We start from the raw sequence: 10,468 nt of genomic DNA, 5'->3' as shown, positions 1-10,468 counted from the left end.
CCTCTTCGTGGAGAGCTTGGATGTCGTCGGTTCAGCTGGAAGAAGATAACCGCAGATTAAACAGCCAGGAGTAAGATTTCCTCAGCGCTGAATCTGTTCTCTTAAGTGAAATTTATCTCTCTTACTGCAATCCAGACCTTTAATTTGAGGTTGTGAATGGTTTCTGCTTTTTGGACCAGGAAACTGCGGCCTTCCCTTCTTGCTTATATAAGCGGTTTCATACGGCCGTCTGCAGAAATGTTTCGAACACAATTCTTTTACAATGCGAAAGAGCTCCCCAGTTTATCGAACAACGGGTAACTGCTCTTATTACAGACCCTCGTACCTTTTAGTGCACTTGACGAGAATTCCTCTTTGTGGATAATGTGGCGTACCAACGATTGTATCATCTATTGCATTAGTGTCGAGCATCCGTTATCGTCAACAATCTCACACAAGGCTGATGTTGAACGTGAACACACGTGCGCCAGTGACATCGATGAACTTCTTCCTGTTAGTAGTTCCTGCCCAACGCATCCTCAAAATTTAAGCATCGAACGCTTGGCCGCGACGGTTCGGAACACCTGCACGATATTTGAGCCTTTGAAGAATGGCCGAGAAAACTTAGTCGTTCAATTACCGAACTTCCCGAAACTGAGTTCAACATACCAACGCGGGAGAAGCCAAAAAAATAAAGGCCGCACACCGGAAGACCAGCTGAGGCTCAGAATATCGAGGTAGGGATGTGCCTCTACCATCTGCGTGCCAGTCCGGACGCAAATGTGATTACTTGGAAGATACTGAGCAGGGACGCCCCCTAAATCTCATTTCTGAGTGATTATCAAAGTGATCCCGGATGCTGCACAGCGCGTGCAAGCTGAGTTTCCCCCGTGTAGGTTTCCCAAACATTGATCCTAGGTTTAAGTCACCACCGAGACAGTCGAGTATGGTTTTCTTTAGAAGTCTATTGCTGTTCAAACATAAACGTGTGCTAACTCGGCTTTTTATAGCAATGCGACTCAATTTGTTAGTTTTGCGGTTTCATGCTTAGGCTAAAAAAGCGCTCACTTCGATGTTATATTGCTGAAAACTCGTTACTACTAAGAAATGGTACACTGTGTTTCTTAAAGCAGAATTGTCGGAGTTAAGAGATTTTTTGAAACTTTGAAGAAGGTGCCACGTGTTCTTCGTTTCCCTCCAAAAAAGCTGACTTTCACCCTATTTTTGCTCTCCATGGAGATTGCTCATTCCTGTTAACCGTGCATTCTGGAAGCCACCTTTTTTTCTAGGGCCATTTGCTTGTACAGATAAGGTAGAACCCAATTTCAAGAAAATGTAGCTTCCCGCTTAAGAAAGTCAGAAGCAAACTGACGGGAAGTATTTAGTTTTTTTACAGAGTGCTGTTTTCTGTTAATTATCCAAGATTTTATTGATGTTTTAGCGCTTGCTGTCTACTGCATAGCATATTTTGAGGTCATGCTTGACAAGTTATTCATAGTGGCGATAGGCGAGAAAAAAGGCACTGATCGGAAGTCTGATTGGCACCACTGTGTGAGCCACTACCCACATTACAGACGCTTGCTCCAAGACCGTCGGGCGTTCAATATGGCTGGTTTGATTTTGAATCAATGTTTACGCTTTGTTGAAGCAAAGCCAGGCAGGTCTAGCGCAGATGACTAGAGAGAGAGGGAGACAAAACGTTTATACACTATTTGTAAAATCTTGCGAGTCTTCATCGGGGGAGTCCCTTGTTCACGGCTCCTGCGACGCTGCGGCAGCTTGGGTCCATTATACCAGTGGAAGCTAACCTCCGAGTTCCCAGGTGGACAACGCTACCTCCCAGTGCTCCGGCGTGGCATTGTGTACGACTGGAACTGCAGGGTTGTGATTTCATCCTCCCAGTTCTTATCATCTAGATAACATCGAACTATAACAAGTGTCTTCATGCCGCTATTTAGGCGCTCACATAACAAGTGATCTAACTTGGTCTTTTCACATCAATTCAATGATTAACAACGCCAACCGTGCCCTCGGTTACCTTCGCCGTAACTTTTTCTCTGCCCCCACCTCCTTGAAACTTCTCCTCTATAAATATCTAGTTCGTAGTAAGTTGGAATATGCTGCGTCCATTTGGCATCCCTTCACGGAAAACCTGATCAGTTCACTCGAAATAATTCAGAATAACTCGGCACGTTTCATCCTTCAGAACTATAACCGTACCGCTAGCGCAACTTCTATTAAGAATACATTACAGTTACCATCTCTTGCTAGCCGCCGAAAACACGCTCGCCTTTGCTTAATTCATAAAATAATGTATCATAACCCCAGACTGCACAGCGATCTTATACTTCCTCCGTCATATGTTTCATCACGAGTTGATCATGGGCATAAAATCGGCATTCCTTTCTTTAAAACAAAATGCGCAGCTGAGTCTTTCCTTCCACGAACAGCAAAGGACTGGAACCACCTCCCCGGAAGTACAGCCTCCATCATCGACCATCAGCGTTTTTGTTTCGCTTTAGCTACCATTGTATAATTAGAAATTAAACGCCCTGTACTCAACCACTGTATACAACCACTCCCCTCTTCATTGCCCTCGTGCCTTGAGGGTAGAATAAATGAAAATGAAATTTTGTGTGGTATAGAGTGGCTGTCCGTCCGCACCACGCCGTGAGGGCCTGTAGGTAGTGGGGGGCTTCTTACTTACGATATATATATATATATATATATATATATATATATATATATATATATATATATATATATATATATATATATATATATATATATATATATATATATATATATATATATTGGAGCTGCCTCCAACATACTGTCTGCTTGGCTATGCGGAGGGGGATAGATCCTCCTTAGTCCCCACAAGTACTCCAGTACAGTATGTCGCCGTACATGGGGATAACTAGTTCTAGTCCCAATCCATCAGCCGTTGCTCGGTTAGCATGTCCTCGAGCGATGGCGCCCTCGGCGTGGTTCCCGGCCAGGCCAGCGTGTGTCCTTACCCACCTGATGAAATCTTTTTCTTCCCTTGAGTCACACTGGTCTAGAGCGCGGACAGCTTTCTTCCCAATTCTGCCTCTCAGGACATATCGAGAGACTGCGGGTCCGAGATGACTACCAAGCATTCACCTCTTCTGTTGGCTTCGGCTACGGCAAGAGCAATTGCAATCTTCTCTGCTTCAGTAGAGATACAATCCCTTATGATGATGCTGGCTGACTTGTTGTGAGCGCAGCCAACTGTCGCTGCCACCATGGCTCTCTGTCTTGGGTAACTGGCTACGTCTTCGAAGACGGACTTGTTTTTGTCAGCGACGCGTTTTTCTAACGCCTGAGCCCTTGGTCCCCTCCGGCCTTGGTGCAGTTGTTGGTTCATGCACTTAGCGATGGGTAGCACAGGCCGATGTTATGTCGTCTGGTACGTCTTCCATTTCTTGGACATTATTGTGGCTGTCAGGGTTGCTTAGTCTGGTTAAAGCCCTGCCCGGGGTCGTACGAAGAAGTGGTTGTTTCTGACTAAGTACTGGTCAAAGAAATAGCAACTGACACTATAAAAGTGATAAAAAATTGCTTTAGGAAAAATGTTCGAGTTTCTATGTCAATTTGGCCAAAAATAACCGTCATAATTGTGAAGATTAACACACTAAAAATTCATCACATACTCCAACAACATTAGTTAGTTTATCATTACACCCACTATTTAAAAATTATCCTGCATAATAAATCGGTAAGCTGGATAAAAAGGGTCGTATAAATGGAACACAATTTATTCAAAAACGACATATGCAGGGAAGACAAAAGCAGCTCTCTTTAGAACTTCAACCTATTCGATGCAGAATGAATCAGAACTATTTACAGATTGGCTAAAACCACCCTTTTCCCTTTTCCGCTAATTTCACACCAGAAAAGGTGACAATCAGGCAGAAAAAAATTGTGTATCCATTAGAAAACCGGTTGGTACCTGGCGACTCGGGAGATCGAACCCAGCCCCTCCCGAACCTCAGGAACATGAATGACCTCAGATACCTTGCACAGGAGGTGTCAGCCGTCTGGAGTAACATTAAAAGTACGGCCATCCTGAGGCCTCTACGCTGACTGTCTGAAGGGTAAGCTTTGAAAAGGATGCGGAGTTTTAAACAACTTTAGGGACCGTCAGGCTCAGAATAACAAAACTATTTATCTAAAGATCACGTTTGATTATTCTCGTAACCTAGGCCCATTAACCATGGGCCCCCACTACAAATGGCAATAAAATAAGATATTGCCACCCTGCTGGCACTCTGCCGGCGCCACCTGGTGGCCGACCCTTGCCTCCAGGCGCGTGGCCGCGCGTCGTCTTCGTTCTGCATGAGCTCGGCGGTTCGGCGGGCTTCGTCCTAGGAAACGCTGTGCTTCCCGCTTTTCCGCTGCGTTGGTCGGTGACATTTGGTGGAGGTGCGGGGTACCATCCCATGTACGCTGACCCCGACGACAGCCGTGACGCTTCTCCCCGACCCGCGGACGCCACACCCGTCCACAAAACGAGCCGTCGCCTGCGAGGCCTGCAACCCGAGTTCGAGCCACTAACAAGGCCTGTCAGAGCGATGACGTCCACCACTGGCAGCTAGACAGGTCAGTCCTCCGGCAGTGCCCCACCGTGCGTCCTTCTCGCCCCTCGGTCGCCACCATCCTTCCACGGCGACCGGTTTGAGGATGTAGAAGACTGGATGGCCAATTTTGACCGTGTGGCCGCATTTAACCAGTGGGACGACGAGCGGAAGCTGCTGAATGTATATTTTGCACTGCTCGACTCGGCGAAAACGTGGTTTGAGAACCACGAGGCGTCCTTTTCCAACTGGGCAGCTTTTCGCCGTGAGTTGCTCGCCACATTCAGCTCGAGCCAACGCAAGGAGAACGCTGAAATTGCCCTTCGCTCCAGGTCACATCAGTCCAACGAGAGCGTGGCCATGTTTATAGAGGACATGACACGCCTCTTCAATCGGGCCGACCCTACCATGCCAGAAGCTACAAAGGTGCGGCACCTTATGCGTGGGGTGAAGGAGCAGCTGTTCGCTGGCCTCATGCGCGACCCTGCGCTAACCGTCGCCGCCTTCGCCAAGGAAGCTACCTCCATGGAGCGTTCGCTGCTGGAACGGAGCGCCCAATACGGCCGTCAGGCAAATGAAGCGGCCACTCAATACTTCGCGCTCTTGCCAGGCCCCGGGGATGAGGCGCTGCGAGAGATTGTACGGAGCATTGTCCGCAAAGAACTGCGACACATCCGCATGGATGCTCCGTCGGCAAGCATACCTTCTACAGGGGACGTCATCCGTGACAAAATCCAGCACGTGGTGCAGCCACCACCAGCACCACTACCGGAGCCACACGTCATGTCCTACAGCGATGCAGTGCGCCGACCTGCTCCCATGCCGCAAGAGTTTCGCCCAGTTGCCGGACCTCGAACATCCCACCGTTACGTGCGCCCCGTCGAGCAGCAGCAGAACCTGCGCCCTCCTATCAACAAAGCGCACGTGTGGCGCACGCCCAACGACCGCCCGCTCTGCTACCACTGCGGGGAGCCTGGCCATATTCTGCGGCATTGCCCGTACCGGCGTATGGGTTTGAGAGGATTCCCGCCCGACGCGCCTCGACCTCGCTATGGAGAAAGACCGCAGGACATCGACGAGTACCTCGCCGCTCACGTGCTGCCCCCGGCCTCGCAGCAGCGCCAATCGCGATCGCCATCCCCGAGGCGCTTTGCATCGCCCAGTCGGCCCTCAACATCTGGTCAGTTCAGACGCACGTCCCCTCGCCGGGAAAACTGAAGACGGCGTCCTCCGGGGGTAGGGCCGCCGCCACTGTACAGAGTCAACAGCCTCCACCCGACGATTCGACGCCCCTGCCCGGGGGGTGGCGACCCGATCCGACGACCTCTCCGACGACCTCTCCGACGACCTCACCGACGTGCTGCGAACGATTAGTTTCATCTGAAATTTTGTAACCGCCGACAGTTATCAAGTGACCGCACTCGTCGATACCGGCGCTGATTTTTCTGTGATGAGCAGTCAACTCGCCACGACTCTCCGTATGGTTCTGACGCCTTGGTGTGGACCCGTGATTCGCACGGCCAGTGGCCACGCAGTGACGCCGATCGCGCCTGCACCTGCCGCATCCAGATCCGGGGTCTTACTTTCAGTGGCTCCTTTGCCGTCTTACGTGACTGTTCTAAAGACCTCATTCTGGGCATGGATTTTCTTCAAGAGTATGGTGCGGTCATCGACCTTCGGGAACTCACGGTATCTTTTTCCGCCCAGCGAGCCGTTGACACCCACACCGAGCCCTGCAGAGTAATGTTGCGCCTATGTGACGACCATGTAACGATCCCTCCGCGAGCCAGCAAGTTCGTCACAGTCGAGTGTAATGGCAGCACCGGCACCCTTGGCATCGCTGAAGCGAACATGTCGCTGCTACTCGCTCGGCAAGTTTGTGTAGCTCGAGGCCTAGTAGATCTTACCAACGGTCGCACCGACATCTTAGTTACGAACTTTACCCATGAACCGCAACATCTCACGAAAATGGAGGTCGTCGCTTATTTTGACGAGCTCGGAGAGTGTACCAGGCAGTGCTCTTTGTCCACGACGTGCGACCACGACGAGAGGACAGCTACAGCTATCCAGACCGACGTCAACCCGCACCTCTTGGCCAGTCAGAAACGCTGCGTGGGAAACCTCATCTATTCCTTCCGCGATTGTTTTGCATCAACTTCCAAGGTGCGACAGACGCCGCTTACAAAGCACCGAATTGTCGTTGCTGACGACCAAAGACCAATATGTCAGCGCCCTTATCGGGTATCCCATTAGCCCCTTTTCACGCAGATACTCGCGCCGTTCACTTTCCGCCTTCCCTTCATTATTTTTTTTTCCCGCCCTTGCGGCATCGGGCCGATGCCTCTTGAAAGAGGGGGGGCAATGCCACACTGCTGGCACTCTGCCGGCGCCACCTGGTGGCCGACCCTTGCCTCCAGGCGCGTGGCCGCGCGTCGTCTTCGTTCTGCATGAGCTCGGCGGTTCGGCGGGCTTCGTCCTAGGAAACGCTGTGCTTCCCGCTTTTCCGCTTCGTTGGTCGGTGACAATATAACCTTTGCCGAAGAACCCGAAGACACAGCATAGAAAAGAAGCCAAGGCACACAGGCGACTACTCCCATTAACTGATTTTGAGGAACTAAGATCTATAACATAGAAACGAGACTGTTGTTCAACATTAGGTTTATAGATCATTGCCAAAATTTAGTTCGCAAACATTCAAGACCACTCCCTCGTAAAGGAACCATGAAAACTGCAACGACCTTAATAAAATATTTTTTACTGTCTAAGGTTCCCGTCTTCCCCCCTTTCCTTCTGGAGTATTTCTTGCCTTGTGTTAGAATTTTTTCTCATCGCAGTTCGGAAATTTCATTGCGTATTTCGCATATAAATTGGAATTTAAATATGATCCCAATGACAGAACTAGTAGGAAGATCAAAATTAACCTTTCCAGGCTGAGAAGTACGTGAAATTCACCTCGCCGTATAGGTCATGCGACCAGAAGAACAAAAACTGACGTGATAATTGCCGCTGTCCAGCACCCAATTAGCAAGAAGCGTGTAATGAACATTTTTTTTTTCACTTTATCAAGTGGTCGCGTTCATATTGAAAACTTGTGTTGTTCCTGCACCACTCCATTTCTAAAAATTATCCTAGCACTCATGTGTACCGAGAAATTGGCTTCCAACTCTTTAGCTTAATCCGCCTAATTGTTCATGCATGGCAGTGACTATCAGAGTGAATCTCCTCCTGGCGTAGGTTGTGGTGAAAATGCTAGTTCGATAATTTGGAAGTGGGATCGATGTGGTTGGGGTCCTAGTACGGAACTCATTGGCTGTAGCAGCTTCCCGTGCTCTCTCTACGAATTGCTCTTGGAACCTAGGTTTGAGTTGGAAAAAAGCCGCCTCCTACCACTCAGTTGTTGGCTAAGCTATTAGTAAGATTTATGGATTTTTTGTGACAAACTGGTGAAGCTGATAACTGCTTCCCTTTCACTACTGCCATCGATATGGAAGAAATGTCCAATTCAAGAGCTGCGTCACACCAGAGGGGAGCTCCGCGTCACCTGCCACCGCTCTGTATGCGTAATCGCGCCAAACCTTTGGAATCTCTGAAGGCAAATATCTCGGAACAGGTGCACTCTTGAATTCTGCAAAATGGAGCAGCCTAGAATTGTGACCATCGAAATGTTTCCAATATAAGTATTCAGTTTAGACGCAATGGGTGTAAAGTTCATGAATGCATTTTTGCTAATTTGACATCTGACCATGAAAACTCACCTCAATTTGTGTCCCTCTGGCCACATAACTTATGCGCAGGGGTAGATTTCATGTTCCCGTCAGGTTTTAGCTTCAAGAAAATTGTACATAATAATTTTAATCACCTTCTATAGGCGTGAAGAGTGCTCTTTGTGCAGTCGGTATACGTGTATCGAGGGATAGAGTTCATTTTGCAGTCTATTTCAATTTGACTAATCTTTTAAATTCTTTTCCCTACTGGCCTACTTCTAAGAGTCGAGAAATAGGTACCACGGCTGCCACTGTTGGTGTCTGAAGGGGTGGGCGTTTCCCCTCAAATCAAAAGTCCTGTTGCATTTGAGCGCGAAAAGATCTATTTCACTGGAAAAACTGAAAATCCAGGGTATGTGAGAAGCCTGAACCTTTGACTTTTGACGGAGCGCCAGAGGTGGAGACTTCACGCAGCTCCTCCGTCAATGCGCAGAAGCGGCACCCTCACTCACCGCGCACAGCTGCCTCCCCCTATCCCCAGGGTCGGGAGACCCATCTTTCGACCCACCTTAGGATCAAAATGAGCGTTATAAACTATAATTATAATATTGTGACGAAGACGAAGCTGGCAGTGGCGCGGGACGGAGCGCTAGGCCAGCGGCCATTAAATCATCTCATAGCCATGGTTCACCACGTCTCATTCTTCGGCTGGCCGCCGCGTAACAATATTATTATTACTTCTCCGTCTTGCCATTAACATATGTCTGCTTTACTCTGTCCGAGAACAACGTAGCTATACTAAGCTAATAACACCGTATTTGGACATTCTGTTAGAGAGGTTTCCTCTTTAAAAGAACACCCAATTCGCACACCTACCTGTCTTGTCCCTTTTTTTGTAACTAATCATTGCGCCTAAGTATAACGCTCCAACTTGAAGATGACAAACCATCCAGCCGCCATTATAGCGTTGCTTAGGTTTTCTCTGTATTTTCTGAAAAAGGCAACCAGATTACCTTTTCTGTAATACTCAAGAGCAGTGACACAATAATGCACAGGAAAGAAGGCGAAGCACGGGAACGGTAATGAAGTTAAGTCGTTCATAAATCGGTCATCAGGTCAAAGCTCGAATTCGCATCACCAGTTTGGAATCCTCATCAATCTTATCTCATTAATTCGCTTGAATCCGTCCAAACTCGCGCGACCCGGTTTATTCACGCATCCAATGCTTTTGACATTAGCGGCATCCAGTACACCGTCCTCATCACTCCGTCGTCACACTTTCAGCTTATCTTTATTTCATAAAATCTTGAATAGCCCTATGCGAAGCGCTCCTTATATTCTTCCTCCCCTAGCACGCATATCACTTTGCCCCAGTCATCATTTTCATGTGGCCCGTCCACTCTCGCGCTCTGTAACCTTCTCCAATTCCTTTTTTCCCTGCACAGCTGCAGACTGGAACGGCCTTCCAAGCGACATTGCCACCATCATCAGCTATCTAAGCTGAATGAAAATACAAAAAGTTACGTACAATTGTAAGAACGTTTTCTTTGTTAGTTACCACCCATTATGTAATACCCCAGGCATGGGGCCTTTAAGGAAATAAAATGAAATGAACCCAAGAAAGCATCTCGGGGCTAAATCATCCCCGGAGAACATAAGTGCGAAAAATATATGTAGCTCACGAGGCTAATGCGCGCAGTAAAGCGCAAATGTTTAAGTGTGGAAATATTAAAGAAAAAGTGCCTCGCATTTCCTAAAATGACGAAAGGAGGTGCTTATGAATAAGCTCATTCATAGAGTTTTCGGGCTTGCAGAAAGGATGTGAAAAAAGATGTCTTCCGTTCTGCCTTAGGTTCAAGGCACTCCAACGAATCACGGTGTCCGACACGAGTATTAAATGTTTTATTTATCAGAAAGAGGCAAACGTATGTCCATATTCGATCTGAAATAATTAAACTTCCTGCACAGCTGTAGAAATCTTCTTCGTGTACAACTCTGACGTGATAACTGCTACCTAGTGAGGTCGGTGACCCAGTACTCTGTACTGTAACTCGCCACCGACCTCCCGAAAGCTGTTGTCCTAAGGTAAGCGTTTACCCATGCAGCCCCATCTCGGCCAGAATAGAAGCCTGAAATGGAAATGAGAGTCGAGAGCGCGGTCTTCTCCGCCCGTTTGGTGTTGTA

At 48.3% G+C, this 10,468-nt stretch overlaps 1 pseudogene; it reads left to right on the top strand.

The window, feature by feature from the left end:
* The first annotated feature begins 4,445 nt into the window (after positions 1 to 4,445).
* LOC149371129 (uncharacterized) lies at positions 4,446 to 5,798 on the top strand (annotated as a pseudogene).
* Positions 5,799 to 10,468: the final 4,670 nt, after the last annotated feature.

Source organism: Amblyomma mixtum, chromosome 1 (genome assembly GCF_055824585.1).
Source record: "Amblyomma mixtum isolate Tamu chromosome 1, ASM5582458v1, whole genome shotgun sequence".
NCBI classification, from domain to species: Eukaryota; Metazoa; Arthropoda; class Arachnida; order Ixodida; family Ixodidae; genus Amblyomma; species Amblyomma mixtum.
This window is presented reverse-complemented; position numbering and strand designations above follow the sequence as displayed.